Source organism: Grampus griseus, assembly GCF_964374135.1.
Source record: "Grampus griseus genome assembly, chromosome: 12".
Classification (NCBI taxonomy): Eukaryota; Metazoa; Chordata; class Mammalia; order Artiodactyla; family Delphinidae; genus Grampus; species Grampus griseus.
In genome coordinates this window covers 48,310,594-48,329,135 of record NC_139006.1, presented here as the reverse complement: position 1 = coordinate 48,329,135, position 18,542 = coordinate 48,310,594, and the positions used below count along the sequence as shown (strand labels likewise).

At 34.9% G+C, this 18,542-nt stretch overlaps 1 protein-coding gene across 1 annotated transcript in view; it reads left to right on the top strand.

The window, feature by feature from the left end:
• CCDC178 (coiled-coil domain containing 178) overlaps positions 1-18,542 on the top strand; it is a gene marked incomplete at both ends in the record, with an annotated part of 378,504 nt that overhangs the window by 248,497 nt on the left and 111,465 nt on the right.

Below are 18,542 nucleotides of genomic sequence, written 5' to 3'. Positions count from 1 at the left end.
CACCAAATGGCATGTTTTCTTTTTGTAAAGTTTTGTTTTATATTTTTATCAACATTTTGAAGTTGAATTTTGAAAAAATATTTGAGAAATGAAAAAGCATACTTTCTAATCCACAATGTTATACTAATTTGCTTTTAATTATTGTGCCCTGAACTACCAAATATTTGTAATGCATAGATTTAAATATATCATCATATATTTCAAATTTCAGTTCCATATGTAGGTAACTTTCCATGATATACCTTTAATTCTTCCTCATGATGTATGGGCTCCATATTTTGGTTCCTATTTTCTTATTAAATATGAGGCTTAATTAGAAACTTGGAGAAACTTGACCTCTCTGGTTTCTGGAAATCACCAGAAATTCTAAAATATTTTGTAAAATCTTCTATAATACTAAAAGTGGAAAAGGAAAACACACAATATGCCCACAAATCCAAAAGCAAAGAGAAAGGTCCATTCTTAGAGTGTTAAGATACAGCCACTTCCTCTATATTCTTCTCCAGTTACTCATTGACAAGAAAAGTTATTTTCCTTTGAATCTTTGTTTCTTCCCAGAATTTAAATTTCAAAAACTAGAGGCATGATTAATTTTTAACAATTCACCTAGCTGTAAAAACCAGTAGATTGCTAATGAATCCTTTCTCCTGTTGTCACCGAGATTACTACACTATCAATTAGTAGCTTAAAACTTCAGTACTATATTTACTATTATGGAATATAGGGAGGACAGGCCAGGATTTGAGTGTAAGCTCTACCAATTACTAGCTCAGTGATCTTGGCAAATTATTTACCCTTTAAGACCTCAGTTTTCTCATCAGTAAAGTGAAATTTACCTCAGAGGAAAATTTTGATTAGGAATAAAAAAGAGACCAACTGCCATAGTTACTTTGAAAATAAAATTACTATGCAACTGTGAGTAACTATTACATTACATTCATCTACTATGCTGCTTATAAACAGCCTTTGTTTCCCATCCATCTACTCTCACGCAAGTTAAAGCTTCCAAATATAATGGGAGAGAGAGTGTGTATTTTTCTCTTAAAACATTTGTATTGAAGTAGTAGCAAGATGAAGGTAGATCAAGAAATAAGTGTGTTTGGAAAAGAATTAAGAATACAACTATATGCCAAAATTTTAGTGTCCTCAAACCATTGTGCAGGATTCAAAGAAAAGATATCAGTGTATCCATGGAGGTTTTGCCAATCACTTCACGCATTTGACATTGTTATTGAGTTTAAACATATTTCATTTGTTGCTGATAATTTAGGAGGATAAAAGAATCAATGGCTATACTGTATTCCCTTTTCTAACCAGGAGGGGAAAAAAATAAATTTTTATCTATAGTTGTTATCAGTTTGTATAGAATCCTTTGGTGGCAAATAACAAATAAATTAGATACCTGCATAACTAGTGAAGAATTCATGCCTTTAAGAAAGATCCCTAAACATAGTATTTCCATAGTAAGAACCAAGTTGTCTTCATGTCATTTTTGGAATTAAAGCACATCCTGATTCAAGATCCAAGGAGTGAGACCCTGGTATAAACAGACAGTGGAGCATGCCTAGAGATTGGGTTTATGTTTGTGATGATCCCTCAAACGAATCATTTTTAGCACACCTGTTTCAGGGAAACTTTCAAAGATTTATTTGTACTTCCAATCATTTTTCATTTCCATTCTTCAGCGATGGAGGTCATTAAGTGCAGGCTGCCCTTGTCGGTGTCATGTAGGATCAATTTGCTGCAATGGACAGAGAGGCCTTATTGATGCTGTTAAATCTGTCAGTGAGAAATCATATGTCATTAGCGTCTAATGCACTGCTTACAGGATGGAATTCGGCCATCAAAACCGAGAAAACCCTTTAATATTTTAGACCATTCTCTTGATAGTGCAGCATTTCCCTTGACCAGTTTAGTTTTGGGTATACAGAAGCGCTGCTCAACCTCTGATTCCCTTGTTGAATTTCCTTGTCAGATAAAATGGAATTTTTTTGTATCTCTTTCCTGTTTTAGAATAATTTCATTGATTTTCATTAATGAACGTATTTCATTGATGAACGTTCATCATTGATGATGAACGTATTTCATTGATGAACGTATGCCAAACATACGTTCCGTTTGGCAGAGTAAATAATTATATTTTACTTACCATGCTTCTTAGGGAGTATTATTCTTTTTATACACATTATGTACTTTCCTACTTCTCAGTATTTTTAGACCAAGAGTAGCAAAGAAAGCCTAATGGAAGAGTAAAACAATTTAAGTACAAAAAATAATGTCCCCTTCCTTACCACAAATTTATATACAGGTGTGGCTCAAATTTTAGAATGTTATAGTATTACTTTTGATGATAGAATTATGTCTGCTTCTTTTGCACATGTTTCTTGACACTTTCCTGTATTCTTTTTGTAATTTTACCCTTTAAAAATCAGAAACAAACAAAAACAATTATGCAAAATTCTTATTAGCCATGTTCATGGGTAATGATAGAACAGAATTTAGTCTAAAGCTTCTCAGATCTCGAAATTTAAAATCACACTAAAGAGGAATGAAGGAAAAATAACCAAAAAACAGGTTGTATTTCTATGTGAAAATGGACATTTTCATCATTTTCGTTGAAAGATTTCAGATATATTTTTCATATATTCTTTTTTTAAAAAAACATGAATATGTTGATAAAATTACCATGTGTTTGTTTTCATTGCTATCTCAAGTTCTTCAGGCCTGCAAAGAAAGGTAAGCTAAGCAAGCGTGCAAATGTTAATGGTTCTGTTGGCTGAAAACAAGATCTCTTCCAAAACTGGTTAAAATATATTTTAGTTCTTTTATAAACCACTTATAAAGCTTAACCTTTGCCCTACTCCAATTCTCAGTGCTTTCACACTAAGGGAATACAGATTATTATAGAATCAGTCAGTGCTTAACAAGCACTTACGTGGACAGGTATCTGTGCCATGCAATTTGCAAACATTATCTTTGAAATGTCCCTCAGTAATCCTAGAAATTTTTCTATTATCATTATTCTCATCATCTCCTATATAAGATATAGAACTGAGATTGAGTGTGTCACATGGTAACCCGAGTAGAGGAAGACTTACTGAGATGGAAATAAAACTCAGGATTTTCCTACATCCAACCATTTCATAACCATGACACTACCACTCTACTATAACATTACTGAACAATTCTATACATGTCTCATTGGGTTTAAAAGCATGTAAAAGCCACATAAAGTATGCATTATGTCTCTAGTGTCCAACTGAAAGAGATTATTTGATTCACTAATTGCTTTTGTAATTTCATCCCATTGAAGGTACTTTTTCAATGATGATTTTCCAATGAGGAAAGGACTACCTCCTTAATTAGAAGCTATTTAATTTCCATAAGTATTATAGATAGGTTTCACAACTCTTAAATTGTAAAACCTTTGGACTAGGAGTGCCTTTAGAAATTTTACCCATCTCTTTTGAAGACTGTGTTACAGATGAGGAACCTTAGGGCCTGAATGGCTCAGGGATTTAATACATATACAGTTAATTAGAAGAAAAGTTGGTCTAAGACACAGTTGCCTTAACTTAGGTTCAAATGTTGTCTCCAAGAGACTATAGATGAGCATGTGTTGTGATATTTTTCCAAGGTTTGAAGGGACCAATAGCTGAGAAGTAATGAGTAACTGCCATGGATATGCTCAGATTGGAGCATCACCTTTTAGTGACCTGATCTTGTGAAGGAGTCATGTAGGGACATGAATCAGAGGACTACTCTGGAGCACTAAGGGGTGCTTCTGGACCTCACAGAATTCAAACACTTCATTCATTCAATTATTCAAAATAAATGATTAATCATCCACTGTACTGACAAAGATACAATAAAGGGCACAGGAATACGCCACCTCATCTCAGCTTCCATGCTGACCGCTGTGATCCCCAGAGTCCAGGGGATTCTTTCCTAGAATAGTCCATAGAATCAAAGCCCAACAGCATCCTCTCTTCACCCAGCCAAAGGACAAGTCATGAATCTTTGCTCTTTAATCTATATCACCTCAGCCTCAATGGACAGTTTCCATCATAAATTCTCAAAAATATTTTATCATTCAGAGATCTCATTAGCATGTTTTCTCTTTCCTCTTTTAGTTTTCAAACGTGGGTTTCCTCTAAAACTCACTTTACATTGATTGGGTGAGAAGTCAAAGTCAATTCTAGCAGTGAAAAAAATTATTTTCCTATAGAAAATGTGAAAGCTGTTTTAGTTCTCATTTTTATATTTCATATTGCTTATTATCTTGCATGTATTAAAAATAGGCTTTGAGTGGTGATTTTTATGTGCTTATTTCAAAGTCGATAGAAATTCATTTCTTTGAAAGGAAAACCATAATTTTTAAATAATTTTTGCCTACAACAGGTATGTGATGACTTTGTCAGTATTCCTTCCTCTCTTAGGACACAGGTATATGAGCATGTGCGTGCACACACACACACACACACACACACACACACACACACACACACTTGTTCTAAAGGAGTTACCACACTTCATAGACTAATGAGCTTGAATAAAATTCCTACTGTCCCTTTCTCTAAAGAACTCTTAAGAGACCTCTGATCCCTGAGAATGGAATAGACAACTCGTCATTTTTGTTTTATCCTAATGAATCTTCCTTTTGCTGTCCAAACCCCATGAGAGAAACACCAAAAACTAAGTATATATTTCTGGATAATATTTTAGAAAAGTCAGCTTGGCTTAAATCAATCTAATTCTTCAGTCTAATGCCAATTTTCAGTGAATTGTAGATTTATGTATCTTTTATGCAATTTTGAGAAGATAATCTTCTGGTAAAGTTATATGACAATAAGTAGCTTTTTAATGATAGCAACACCTTGAATGTGATTTATTGAGTGTGATGGGATCCCTGATATACCAAAGACACTCAAGGTAAAATTTTGTATACATATATATATATATATATATATATATATATGTGTGTGTGTGTGTGTGTGTGTGTATATATATATATTTATTTATTTATACATATATATACATATAAAAATGAGATCCCTCCCCTTGGAACACTGACAGGTTTTGGCACACCGCCAACAGTAGGGACCTATCAAGAATAAATCAGGCTGCTTAGAAAATCACAAAGGTTTGAGAGACAACCAGGAGCCTAGGGCAAGTTTTAATGATAAGTTTCAACTACAAAAGGCCACTCCTTCAAGACTGGGAGAGGTAATACATAGAAAGTGTTTTGCCTAATACATAGGAAAAAACACAGAGTCAAGCACAGTGAGAAAGGAAAGGAATATGTTCCAAATCAAAAAACAGGATAAAGCCTTAGGAAAGACCTTAATGAAACAGAAGTAATTTTCTTTTCCTGATAAAGAATTCAAAATAATGGTCATAAAGGTACTCACCAAACTCATGAGAAGAATGGATGAACACAGTGAGAACTGCAACAAGGGAAAATATAAGAAAGTACTGAAGAGAAGTCACAGAGGGACTTCTGTAGAAGTAGAATATGACAAATGAACTGAAAAATACTCTAAAGGGGTTTAACAGCAGACCAGAAGAAGCAGCAGAAAAGATCAGGATCTGAAAGACAGGGCACTGGACCTCACCCAAACAGAGCAGTGAAAAGAAAAGAGTTTTAAAAAGTGAGACTAGTTTAAGGGACCTATGGGACAACATCAAGCACAATAACATTCACATTAGAAAGGTTCCAGAAGGAGAAAAAAGAGAAAGGAGCAGACAATATATTTGAAGCAATAGTGGCTGAAAGCTTTTCTAACCTGCAAAAGGAAATAGACATCCAGGTTCAGGAATCCCAGAGAGTTCAAAATAAGATGAACTCAAAGAGACCAAGACACATTATAATTAAAATGTCAGATGTTAAAGAGAGAATTTTAAAAGCAACGAGAGAAAAACAACTTGTTGCCTACAAAGAAAAACCCCTAAGACTATCAGCAGATTTTTCAGCAGAAACTTTGAAGGCCAGAAGGGAGTGAAACAATATATTCAAAGTCCTGAAAGGAAAAAACTTCCAAAGAAGAATATACTACCCCAGCAAAACTATCATGAAGGAGAGATAAAGAGGTTTCCAGACAAGTAAAAGCTAAAGGAGTGCATCACCACTAAATCAGCCTTACAAGAAATGTTAAAAGGTACTTCATAAGCTGAAAATAAATGGCACTAATTAATAACAAGAAAACATGAAAGCAAAAGTCTCACTGGTAAAGGTAAATATATGTAAAGGTAGTGAATTAATCATTAATAAAGCTAGCATAAAGGTTTAAAGACAAAATTAGTAAAATTAACTAAAACTACAATAATTAGTTAAGGGATATATAAAATAAAAGATGTAAAATATGTCATCAAAACCATAAAATTAGGGGGAGTAAAAATGTAGAGGTTTGGAATGAATTCAATTTTAACTTGCTACCGGCTTAAAATAGACTATTATATACATAGTATGTTAAATGTGAACTCATGGTAACCACAAAGCGTAAACGCATAGCAGATACCCAAAAGAAAATGAGAAAGGAATCTAAACATAAGACTAAAGAAAGTCATTAACCACCAGGAAACAGAGCAGCAGAAAAAAACGGAACAGAGGGGAACTACAAAAACAGCCAGAGAACAGTTAACAAAATGGCAAAGTGCAAACCTATCAATAATTGCTCTAAATGTAAATGGACTAAATTCTCCGATCAAAAGACATAGAGTAGCTAAATGATTACAAAATAAAAACAAGACTCATCTTTATGCTACCTAGAAGAAACTCACTTCAGATATAAGGACACACACAGACTGAAAGTGAAGAGATGGAGAAAGATTTTCTGTGCAAATAGAAATGAAAGGAAAGCTGGTGTAGTTATACTCATATCAGACAAAATAAACTTTAAAACAAAGACTGTAATAAAAGACAAAAAAAGGCATTACATAATGATAAAAGGGTCAACCCAACAAGAAGATGTAACATTTGTAAATACATATGCACTCAACATAGAAGGACCAAAATATATAAAGCAAATATTAACAGACCTAAAGGGAGAAGTGGACAGCAATACAATAATGATAGAAGACTTTAACACCACACTTACATCAATGGACAGATCATCAGACAGAAAACCTGTTAAGAAAACATCAGACTTAAATGACACATTAGACAAGATAGACTTAATAGATATATAAAGAACATTCCAGGGGCTTCCCTGGTGGTGCAGTGGTTGAGAGTCCGCCTGCTGATGCAGGGGACACGGGTTTGTGCCCTGGTCCAGGAAGATCCCACATGCCGTGGAGCGGCAGGGCCCGTGAGCCATGGCCGCTGAGCCTGCATGTCGGGAGCCTGTGCTCTGTAATGGGAGAGGCCACAACAGTGAGAGGCAAACGTACTGCAAAAAAAAAAAAAAAAAAAGAACATTCCATCCAAAAGTACCAGAATACACATTCTTCTCAAGTGCACATGTAACATTCTCTAGGATAGATCATATGTTAGGCCACAAAATAAGTCTCAATAAATTTAAGGCTGAAATCATATGAAGCATCTCTTCCAACCACAATGGTATAAAACTAGAAATCAATTACAAGAAAAAAGTGGAAAATACCAATATGCTATTGAACAACCATTGGGTCAACAAAGAAATAAAAGGAAAAATTTTTAAAAATACTTAGAGACAAATGAAAATGGAAATATAACATACCAAAATATGGGATGTAGCAAAAGTGGTTGTAAGAGAGAAATTCATAGCAATACAAGCCAACCTCAAGAAATAAGAAAAATTTTAAGTAAACAGTCTAACTTTACACTTAAAGGAATAGAAAAAGAAGAACAAATGAGCCCAACATTAGTAGAAGGAAGGAAATAATAAAGATTGGAGTGGAAATAAATAAAATAGGGACTAAAATGACAGTAGAAAAATCAATGAAACTAAGAGCTGGTTCTTTGAAAAGGTTAAATAAATTGACAAACCTTTAGCTAGACTCATGAAATAAACAAGAGAGAGGCTCAAATAAATAAAATCAGAAATAAAACAGTACAAGTTACAATTGATACCACAGAAATATAAAGGATCACAAGAGACTACTATGAACAATTTTACACCAACAAATTGGACAACATAGAAGAAATGGATAAATTCTTAGAATCATAAAATTTTCCAAGACTGAATCAGGAAGAAATAGAAAAATCTAAATAGACCAATTTTGAATAAGGAGATTGAATCAGTAATCAAAACCCTCCCAACAACAACAAAAAAAATCCAGGACCAGACAGTTTCACTAGTGCATTCTACCAAACACTCAAAGAAGATTTAATACCTATTCTCAAACTCTTCCCAAAGGAGGGAATGCCGCCATACTCATTTTATGAGGCCAGGCACCCCGATACCAAAATCACACAGAAAAGAAATTTACAGGCCAATATCTCTGATGATCATAGATGCAAAGATCTTCAACAAAATATTAGCAAACTGAATTCAGTAATACATTAAAAGGATTATGCACCATATTCACATGTAATTTGTTCCAGGGATGCAGGATAGTTCAGCATCCAAAATCAATCAACATGATACGCCACATTAACAAAATGAAGGACAAAAATTATATGATCATCTCAATAGATGCAAAAAAAGCATTTGACAAAATTCAACATACATTTATGATAAAAAATATTCAACAAAGTGGGTATAGAAAGAATGTATCTCAACATAATAAAAGCCATGCATGGCAGTCTCACAGCTAACATCATACTCAATAGTGAAAAGCTGAAAACTTTCCCTCTAAGATTGGCAACAAGACAAGGATGCCCACTCTCACCACTTTTATTCAACATAGTTTTGGAAGTCCTTGCCGGAACAATTAGTCAAGAATGAATGAGTGAATGAATACATAAATGAATAGATAGATAGATAGGATCAAATTAGAAATGTAGATGTAAAACTGTCATTATTTATGGATGACATGTTTTTGTATATAGAAAGCGCTCACAACTCCACCAAAAAATATGTTAAAACTACTAAACAAATTCAGTAAAGTGGCAGAGTATAAAATAAGAAAGAGAAATTAAGAAAATCCCATTTACAGTTGTATCAAAAAGAATAAAATATCTAGGAATAAATTTAATCAAGGAGATGAAAGACCTATACACTGAAAACTGTGTCATTGATGAAAGAAATTGAGGAAGACGCAAAGAAATGTAAAGATATTCCATGCTCATGGATTGGAAGAATTAATACTGTTAAAATGTTCATATTACCCAAAGCAATATACAGATTCAAAGCAATCCCTATCAAAATTCTAATGGCATTTTTCACAGAAATAGAACAAGCAATCCTAAAATTTGTATGGAAACACAAAAGACACTGTGTAGCCACAACAATCTTGAGTAAGGAAAACAAATTTGGAGGCATCATATTCTGTGACTTCAAACTCTATTACAAAGATATATTAATCAAAACAGTATGGCATTTGCATAAAATAGACACATTGGTCAATGGAACAGAATAGAGAACCCAGAAATTAACCCACTCACATATATTCAAGGAGTCAAGAATGTACAATGGGGGAAGGATGGTCTTTTAAATAAGTGGTGCTGGGAAAACTGGACAGCCACATGCCAAAGAACGAAACTAGACCACTGTCTTACATTTACACAAAAATTAACTTGGAGTGAGTTAGACTTGAATGTATGACCTGACACCATAATACTCCTACAAGAAAACATTGGCAGTAAGCTATGTGACATTGGTCTTGGTGATGAAGTTTTGGCTCTGACTCCAAAAGCAAAGGCAACAAAAGCAAAAATAAGCAATGGGGCTACATCAAACTAAAACTCTTCTGCACAACAAAGGAAACCATCAACAAAATGAAAAGACAACCTACTGAATGAGAGAAAATATTTGCAAATCATACATCCTGTAAGGGATTAATATCTAAATTATATAAAGAATTCATAAAACTCAATAGCAAAAAAGACAAACAATTTGATTTAAAAATGGGCAGAGGATCTGAATGAACATTTTTCCAAAGAAGACATACCAATGCCCAACAGGCACATGAAACGATGCTTATCATCACTAATATCAGGAAAATGCAGATCAAAACCACAATGAGGTATCACCTCACACCTGTTAGATTGGCTTTTATTGAAAAGATAAGAAGTAGCAAGTGTTGGCAAAGATGTGGAGAAAAGGGAACCCTCATGCACTGTTGATAGGAATGTAAATTGGTGCCTCCACTATGGAAAACAGTATGGAGGTTTCTCAAAAAATTAAAAATAGAGCTGCTGTATGATCCAGAAATTCCACTTCTGGGTATTTATCCAAAGAAAATGAAAACACTAATTTGAAACGATACATGCACCCCTATCTGCATAGCAGCATTATTTACAATAGCCAACAAATGGAAACAACCTAAGTGTCCATCAATGGATGAATGGATAAACTCAGCCATAGAAGAGAATGAAATCTTGCCATTTGTAACAACATGTATGGACCTTGAGGGAATTACTCTAAGTGAAAGAAGTCAGACAGAGAAATATAAATACCACATGATTTCACTTATATTTGAAACCTAATAAACAAAACAAACTAAACAAAACCAAAATCATAGATACAGAAAATAGAATGTTTGTTGCCAGAGGGGAGGGGATTTGGTGAGTTGGTGAAACAGGTGAAAGGTCTCAAGAGGTACAAACATCCAGTTACAAATAAGTCATGGGGCTCGTAATGTACAGCATAGTGACTATAATCAATAATATTGTAGAGCATATTTGAAAGTTGCATGAAAGTAAATCCTAAAAGCTAACTTTATATGGTGCTAGATGGCAACTAGACTTATTGTGCTGATCATTTTGCAATGTATGCAAATATCAAATTTTGTACACCTGAAGTGAATATGATATTATACATCAGTTATACCTCAAATTTTTAAAAAGAGTAACTATTGAAAACTATTGTGGACAGATAGACATTAAAAATATTTTCCTTTGTCAGCTGAAGGGTAACCCTCACAGCTTTTCTATAAAAGTTATCCTGAATATGACAGATGTCCCTTTTTAAATTTTGTACTATTCCATCATAGTAAATCACTGATTAAAAAAAAAAAACTATAACCACAGCTAACACATTACCTGAGAAAAGGAAAGATAATACCATGATGAATAATATAGCTTTAGAATTTTTGAAGTTGTGTCAGATATAACATCATTCTCAAATTATTTCCTTTGGTGCTGGTAATCAGAATTGTGTTGTCTTTCAAGGAAAAATCCTCATTTTAAAGAAATATATATGCAATGTACTCATAGGTTATTGAGAAAAGTATATAAAACAAAGCTACTATCTGCATGATGTACATAGAAAAAGAGCAAAAATGTTATCTGTAAAAGCAGAAAAGAATTTGGCTTGCTTGACTTTTTGTATCAAGCATGCTACAGCAATCTTTTGATTCTAATATGAAACTATAGTAAGGATCATTGCACTAATGCATGAGGATTTGTGATAATGTTGCAGAAATTTTACTGTCAAAACTGAACTGCAGTGTAATGACTTTTGTTATCATGGTTTCTAATAACTATTCAGCATGAATTGACCCTACATATGTTTTGCTGCAATAATGTGTCAGTAACTCAAAAAGCTAAAAAGGAAATAAAAAATAGTCAATACAATACTATGTATGACTTCATGATAACCTTTCTCCATTCTTACTATTAATATGGTTAAAACCATTATAACACAATACTATGTAAACTATAGGATCACATGGAAATAAAAGCTTAGACACATTGTGACAGTTCTAACTAAATATACCTAAAAAGTACTCTACAAGAAAACGTGTTCTCCTGTGTTCACCCTGAGAACTAGTTGCTGATTGGTTCCTTGCCACTGAGGAGTCTATTACTCTCTGGTGTAGGGAACCTTTGATATGTTTCTCTTCTCCCTACAATGTGTTAGTTTCTTCTTCTTTTTAGGAGATATCTCTCTTTTCTTTCTTCCTTTATCTTTGCATCTTTCCTTCTTCATTGCAGTATATTTTCACTTCAGTATCTCTTTATTGTATTAAGTAAGAGAAAATAAACACAGTGTCTGTTACACACCTCCAATGTGGCGGTCACCAAGCTACGCATTTACAGCCTGTGTGAAGCATTGAATGCTGCACCTACCCTATCATAAATAGTCACTTACGGATAACATTATCATTAGTATTCTATTCTTATTTAATTTACAAAAACTCTATGAAACAACTGGACATATTCTCATTTTTCCTCAGGAAACTAAAGTCTGCTGTAACAAAGTACCATAGACTGGGTAGCAGAAACAACAGAAATATATTTTCTCAGTTCTGGAGACTAGAAGTCCAAGACCATGGTGTCAGCAGGGTTGGTTCCCTGAGGGCTGTGAAGGAAGGATCTCTTCCAGGACTCTGTCTCTGGCTTGTAGATGACTGTCTTCTCCCTTTGTATTTACACTGTTCCTGAGGGCTGTGAAGGAAGGATCTCTTCCAGGACTCTGTCTCTGGCTTGTAGATGACTGTCTTCTCCCTTTGTATTTACACTGTCTTCCCTCTTACACATCTGTCTAAATTTCTCCTTCTGATAATGACACCAGTAACATTGAATTAGGGACCACTCTTATGACCCCATTTTAACTTAATTATCTCTGTAAAGAGCTTATTTCCAATTACAGTCACATTCTGAGATCCTGGGGTTTAGGATTTCAACATATGAATTTGGGGGAGAGGATACAATAAAACCCATAACATGTGCTTTCTTGTAACTTAAGGCCACACTGCTTTTAAGCGGGAAGCAGTGCTAGAATTCAAACCTAGGCCAATTGGACTCAAGCCCACAGAGTTTCTGCTACTCCACAGCTTCTCTTACAGTTTTTTTCTCTACCCTGCTCAGCCTATTATTCATATACCATATATCATTGCCTCTCTTCAAATGCAAAAGTATTTCAATTATAAATACTTTGTAACACCATTGTATTGGGCAAGAGTATGACTAAGCAGTGCCTAGTAATGAAATACTTTTTGATGGAGAGATTTTATGCTTTTACACAGTAAGTGGCAGTTCACTTATGTTTCTGAAAAATGGTCAGAGGTCCAAGCAAAAAAGTTCCTTTCTCACTAAAGAAACTTTAAAATGCCCTTCCCATTGCCTCAGACTGGAGAACATGTATTTGCCAAAATGGATGATCCTAATCCCATAGGAACTGCAACAGAAATTAAGATGAAGACATAGGATACACATGTTAAAAAAGAGAGACAGCAGCTCCAAGCAGCTGCTAGTATTTGCAAAGAATACAGAGGGAAGCAAAGCCTTCTGTGGAAATTTGATGATAGAGCACCAAGCTTGGGAAACATGGTAGCATCACTAGAGTTAGACACACACACACACACACACACACACACACACACCCCCACAGCCTAAAGTGCCAGGAAATAATATCATAAAGAACATTATAATAATTCTGAAAAGACAGACTGATAACAAACATATTGTACAAATAGAATTTCTGCCAAGCACAACAGAGATTTGGGGAAAAAATAAGAAAGATACTGAGGGCTGATAAATAGAAACTCCCATCCCTAAAAGAGCATTGGAATGTGACAACACAGAAAGGGAGAAACTGTGGTAACTCTCCTCCCTAAATCCCCAAATATCCTGCTATATTGGAAGTGTGTGGGCTGAGGTAAGGGCTACCACAGTGAATCCCCTCTCAGACTTGAAGATCCAGCTTTTTTTTTTTTAATTTTTGTGGTAAGTGGGCCTCTCACTGTTGTGGCCTCTCCCGTTGCGGAGCACAGGCTCCGGACGTGCAGGCTCAGCGGCCATGGCTCACGGGCCCAGCCGCTCCGCGGCATGTGGGATCCTCCCGGACCGGAGCACGAACCCGCGTCCCCTGCATCGGCAGGCGGACTCCCAACCACTGCATCACCAGGGAAGCCCGATCCAGCTTCTTAAAGCTGTATTCACTAACTTGGATGGGATCTTTCTTACGTGGGGATTCGAGGACTGAAGGTACCCATCCTGGGCACCTGTGGACAGTCCATCTGAAGTCGCTGTAGTGATTGTGCACAAGTAGCAGTCCTGAATGCCTGTGTGAGAGAAAGGCCTGGGCTGCCCCAAATAAAGAGCCAGCTGCTCTTGGGCTTGTCTCTAGTGATGCCTCACCCAGTTTTCAGTTTCAAGGATACAGAAATAATACCAGAATGTATCCATTTAAAAGAAATGTAGTGCCTACAAAGGAAAATAATATCACACTAACTTCAGACTTCATATCCTCAGTGTTTTATGACAGAAGACAGAAAAATATCTACATAAATTTATAGAACAAATTAAGGCACTCAAGAATGCTGAATCTGGGCAAATTATTGTTTATGTGATGGAAACAAAGGTATTTTTGAATGAGCAAACAAACAACAAATACAGCAAGTTTTAAAAATCCAGATGGCCAATAAACATAAGAAAAATGTTTCTACCTCTCTAAATATTGAATACATACAAATTAAAATGACGTACACATTTTCAACTCTTCTTTTAAACAGAACATCAGTGAGATTGATTATACACAATGATGGTAGGGGAGAGTGTGGGAAAAGAGACATTCATAAAAGATGAGAATATTTGTCCATAACCAAATTCACCATCTGACCTGCATCTACTCCACAGTTGCAGTCATTCTTCCTATTAAAATGGTAGCACTCCAGCTCCTAACACAGATAAAGCCCTTCACATGTGCTCTGAATTCCATCCCCTTTCACCTTCTCACAGCCTTCATTCATATAATTTTCCATCCTCTGTATCCTCAGATTTTTCCTCTTCACTGGATTATTCCCATCATTGTACAGACATGATCTAGTATTTACCATCTCAAAAACCCTCTTTTGATTCCACATTCCATAGAGCCCTTCATTTTTTAATAAAACTTTTGGAATAAATTATCTGCATTTACAGTCTTTACATTCTCTTTGCCTTTGAAGTACCACCTCAATGACTTCCATGATGTCAAATCCAATAGTATATATCTGACCTCATCTTACTCGATCGCTCACCAGTATTCAGTCACTTTTAGTCATTCGCCTTCTTGAAGCATCTTTTGCTGTTGTCAGGACACCATGGTCTCCTCATTTTCCTCCCAGCTCACTGGACACTCTGTATCTCTTGTACTAGCAACTCTTACTTTGCTCATCCTCCAAATATTGGGGGTACTCCAGTGCTCAGCAGTAGGATCCATTCACTTTTTTATTGACGTCCTCACTTTAGGTGGTTGCCTAAATATGGATGAAGTGCACAAACATAATTTTAAGCAAAAGACGCCAAAGAGAGCACAAACTGTATGGTGTTTTGATTTTGTTTTGTTTTGCTCTGTTTTGTCTATATAAACAGACCAAATTAAGCTTGCTGTTAGAAGCTAGGAGAGTAGTTATCCTGGTGGTAAGTAGGGACAGGAAAAGGACATAAAGGGGGTTTGGGGGATACCAGTAATGTTTTCTTTCCTGATCTGAGAGATGGTTCAACTTGTGAATAATTCGTTGAGCTATATACTTACGGTGTATATGCTTTCATGTAAGTGTACCATAATTAAATTAAAACTTAAAATCATCCAGTGACTTACTACTATATTCAGAGTCAAATCCAACTTATTGCCCTGGCCTCCCAGGCTGCATAACGTACTCTCTCCCTCCCTCACATCACTCTCTCACTCACCCCACTCTGCTCTAGCCACAAGCTATTTTTTGATCCTTGACCCTCGGATTCATTCTCAGTATAAGGTCCTTGAAATTTCAGATCCTTCCAGATGTACATTTCTCTCCACATTTCCTATACTTGTCTCCTTCTTACCATTTAGCTATCACATTAAAAGTCCCCTCTGAAAGCAGCTCTCGCAGAGCCCCCTAAAGTTGTTCCTCGCCTACCCACTCTCATGTCACCTTATTTTATTTTCTTCATAACGCTTAACACGCTACTATTTTATTTTATATTCATTTGTTCATGGTCTGTTTCTGCCAACTGAATGTAACCTCAGTAAGGGCGAGAAACTTATTATCTTATTCATGGCCATAACTCTAGCACCTAGGAAAGTGCCTGGCAAATATTTTTTCAATTACTGGATGATCGTTCCCAGTGGGTTGTCTAACAAGATATTTATGCATACCCACTGAGACAGCATTTCTACTTCTGGGGCTGTATAAGAAATAATCTGCAAAAGTCTGCAAAGATATGTATAATGATGTTGATTATAGCACTGTTTCTAAAAAGGAAAAATGTCAGCATATTCAATGCACGGCCATGTAGAGTTGTCTAAGTATATAATAGAATGATATACAATGGAGTATTATACAGTCTTTAAAAGGAGTAAATAGCCATGGTACATATTTAATTAAAACACCAAGCTATAATTCAACATGTACTGTATGATTCCTGCTTTGTATTCCCATATGTATTAGATTTTACTACATTTATTTCTAATGGTCTATCTAGAAAGCTATCTTCCAAAAGTTAGCAGTACTGAGGCTATGGAAGAGTTTCACTCTCTTCCTAATTTCTTTATTTGTTTATTTTGTTTTTATAATAAGCATTTATTATTTCATGACATAAAAATGTAAAGCAATTTTATGCTATAAAATAAAGGATAAAAATTAATAAGGGCCTTGGAACAAGAAGTGGGCATTCCAAAGTAAATATGAGACTTTGAAAAATGTAGGACAGCCAGAGAAAATCTAGAAAAATCCAGACTATCTAAAATCCCAAATATCCCCAGCTCCCACTGTAAATTCTTTTTACTATAGTTCATTTGCTTTGCTTATTTAAAATAAGTATAATTCTCATTAGAGAATATGGATTCAGTTATTGTCGGAGGGTTTGTAAACTTCACAGTCTGAAGTAATTACACCTTTTATAGGAATTATTCTATCTTTATACAAGGATAAAAACAGATCCTTGCATGTCTTACTCCTTTTAAGACTTTCCTGTGGAGTGCTGGTAATTTTTATAGTAGCACCACATTGTTGATTAATATTCTAATAAGACAGATTTCTTCAAGGTACCTGTTTTGTGTGTTTATTTTATTCCATCCTTTCAATTTTTATCTCCTATTTATACTGATTAAGTAAATTTATAATTATCTAGAGATTGGTAAGAACACTCTAAATCACTTAATTCAGGTCATCTAGTAGCAGTTGACAAAATGGTCCCCAGGACCAGTTCCTGGGAGCTGCATCAAAATATTAGTGCAACTTGAAATTGAAATTTCAATTATCCTTTAATTGAACATTCAAACATGCTGTGCATCCACCCACCTAAAACTAATGTGGTTAAAGTCATATTTTCTCAAGTTTGTCAATGCAAATGTGACAAAGAGCAGATCCCAAGACCTCCAGAAAATAAAATGGATTGTCACTATCATTTTTCCTTGTCTCTGCGGCCTGTAATGCTATCACAGAACAAGATTAAATGGGTCTGGCATGATTTGCTATTCAGAAAACCATGTTGGTGTTTCATGCAGCCCATCCTTTTCCAGGTGATTAGTATTTGATTGATTACTTCTTCTGGTGTCTTCCCAGGTAACCTGGTAACCAAGTTCAAGTCTTTTACCTCTTTAATAATACATAAATATTTTGTCTTTTCCAGATTATTTTAATTAAAAATTTTAAAAGCCCTTAAGATATTGCAAAGATTTCTATTATCCTAATTTTCATACAGACAGCTTATTTTCCTATTCTTGTGATTTTTATAGACAGCTCTTTTTGCTTTTCTGTTAAATGACTACATGGCTAACTTATTCTCCTCAGGTGTCCATCCTTTCATCATGGCTATTTCACTCTGATCAACAGTTTACAACTAAATACTTTCTCCTAAAAGGCAGTGATGAACAAGTCATTTAATGCCAGCCTGTTTGCTGCTCACTGTATAAACCTCTTCATTCAATAATTCACTATAATTAAACAAATACTGATGGAGCACATACTATTTTCCTTCTCCATCTTTCAGTATAGCAGTTTATTTTCTAATGCTCTTCCCTAATTGATTTGAATTTATTTCCATATTTATGGTTCTTTGTTGATAATAACTCCTGTTCCATCTTTGTAATGTGTCTCTAAGAATCTGTGCCGTATTTTCTTTAGCATTTGTCTTTATTAATCAGAATTAATTTAAATTTGAAGCACTTTCCCTTTGTCTTTAATGCCATATGGATTTCTGAGTTTAACCAATTTTGTCTATTGCTGTTTTCATTGCCCTTTCAGTACATAGCCAGATTACATTTCTTACGTGGTTTCTTGCCAGTATCCTAACCTAGCTAATATGTACATTCCTAAAGGCCTTTGTCTTAATCTTCTTTACTTCATTTTAGAGCATCTGCTGTGCTAAATGGAGGGATAAGACAGATGGAAGATATGCATGGTGTCCACACATAAGGGACTGGCTAGTAGACTTCTTTTTAATCTTCCTTTACCTTTGAATTTATTTCATTAAGTCATTATCATATGATTCAAGATTTACATCTACAGTCATTTCCTCAACTATTTCATAGAACAAACACTAAAAA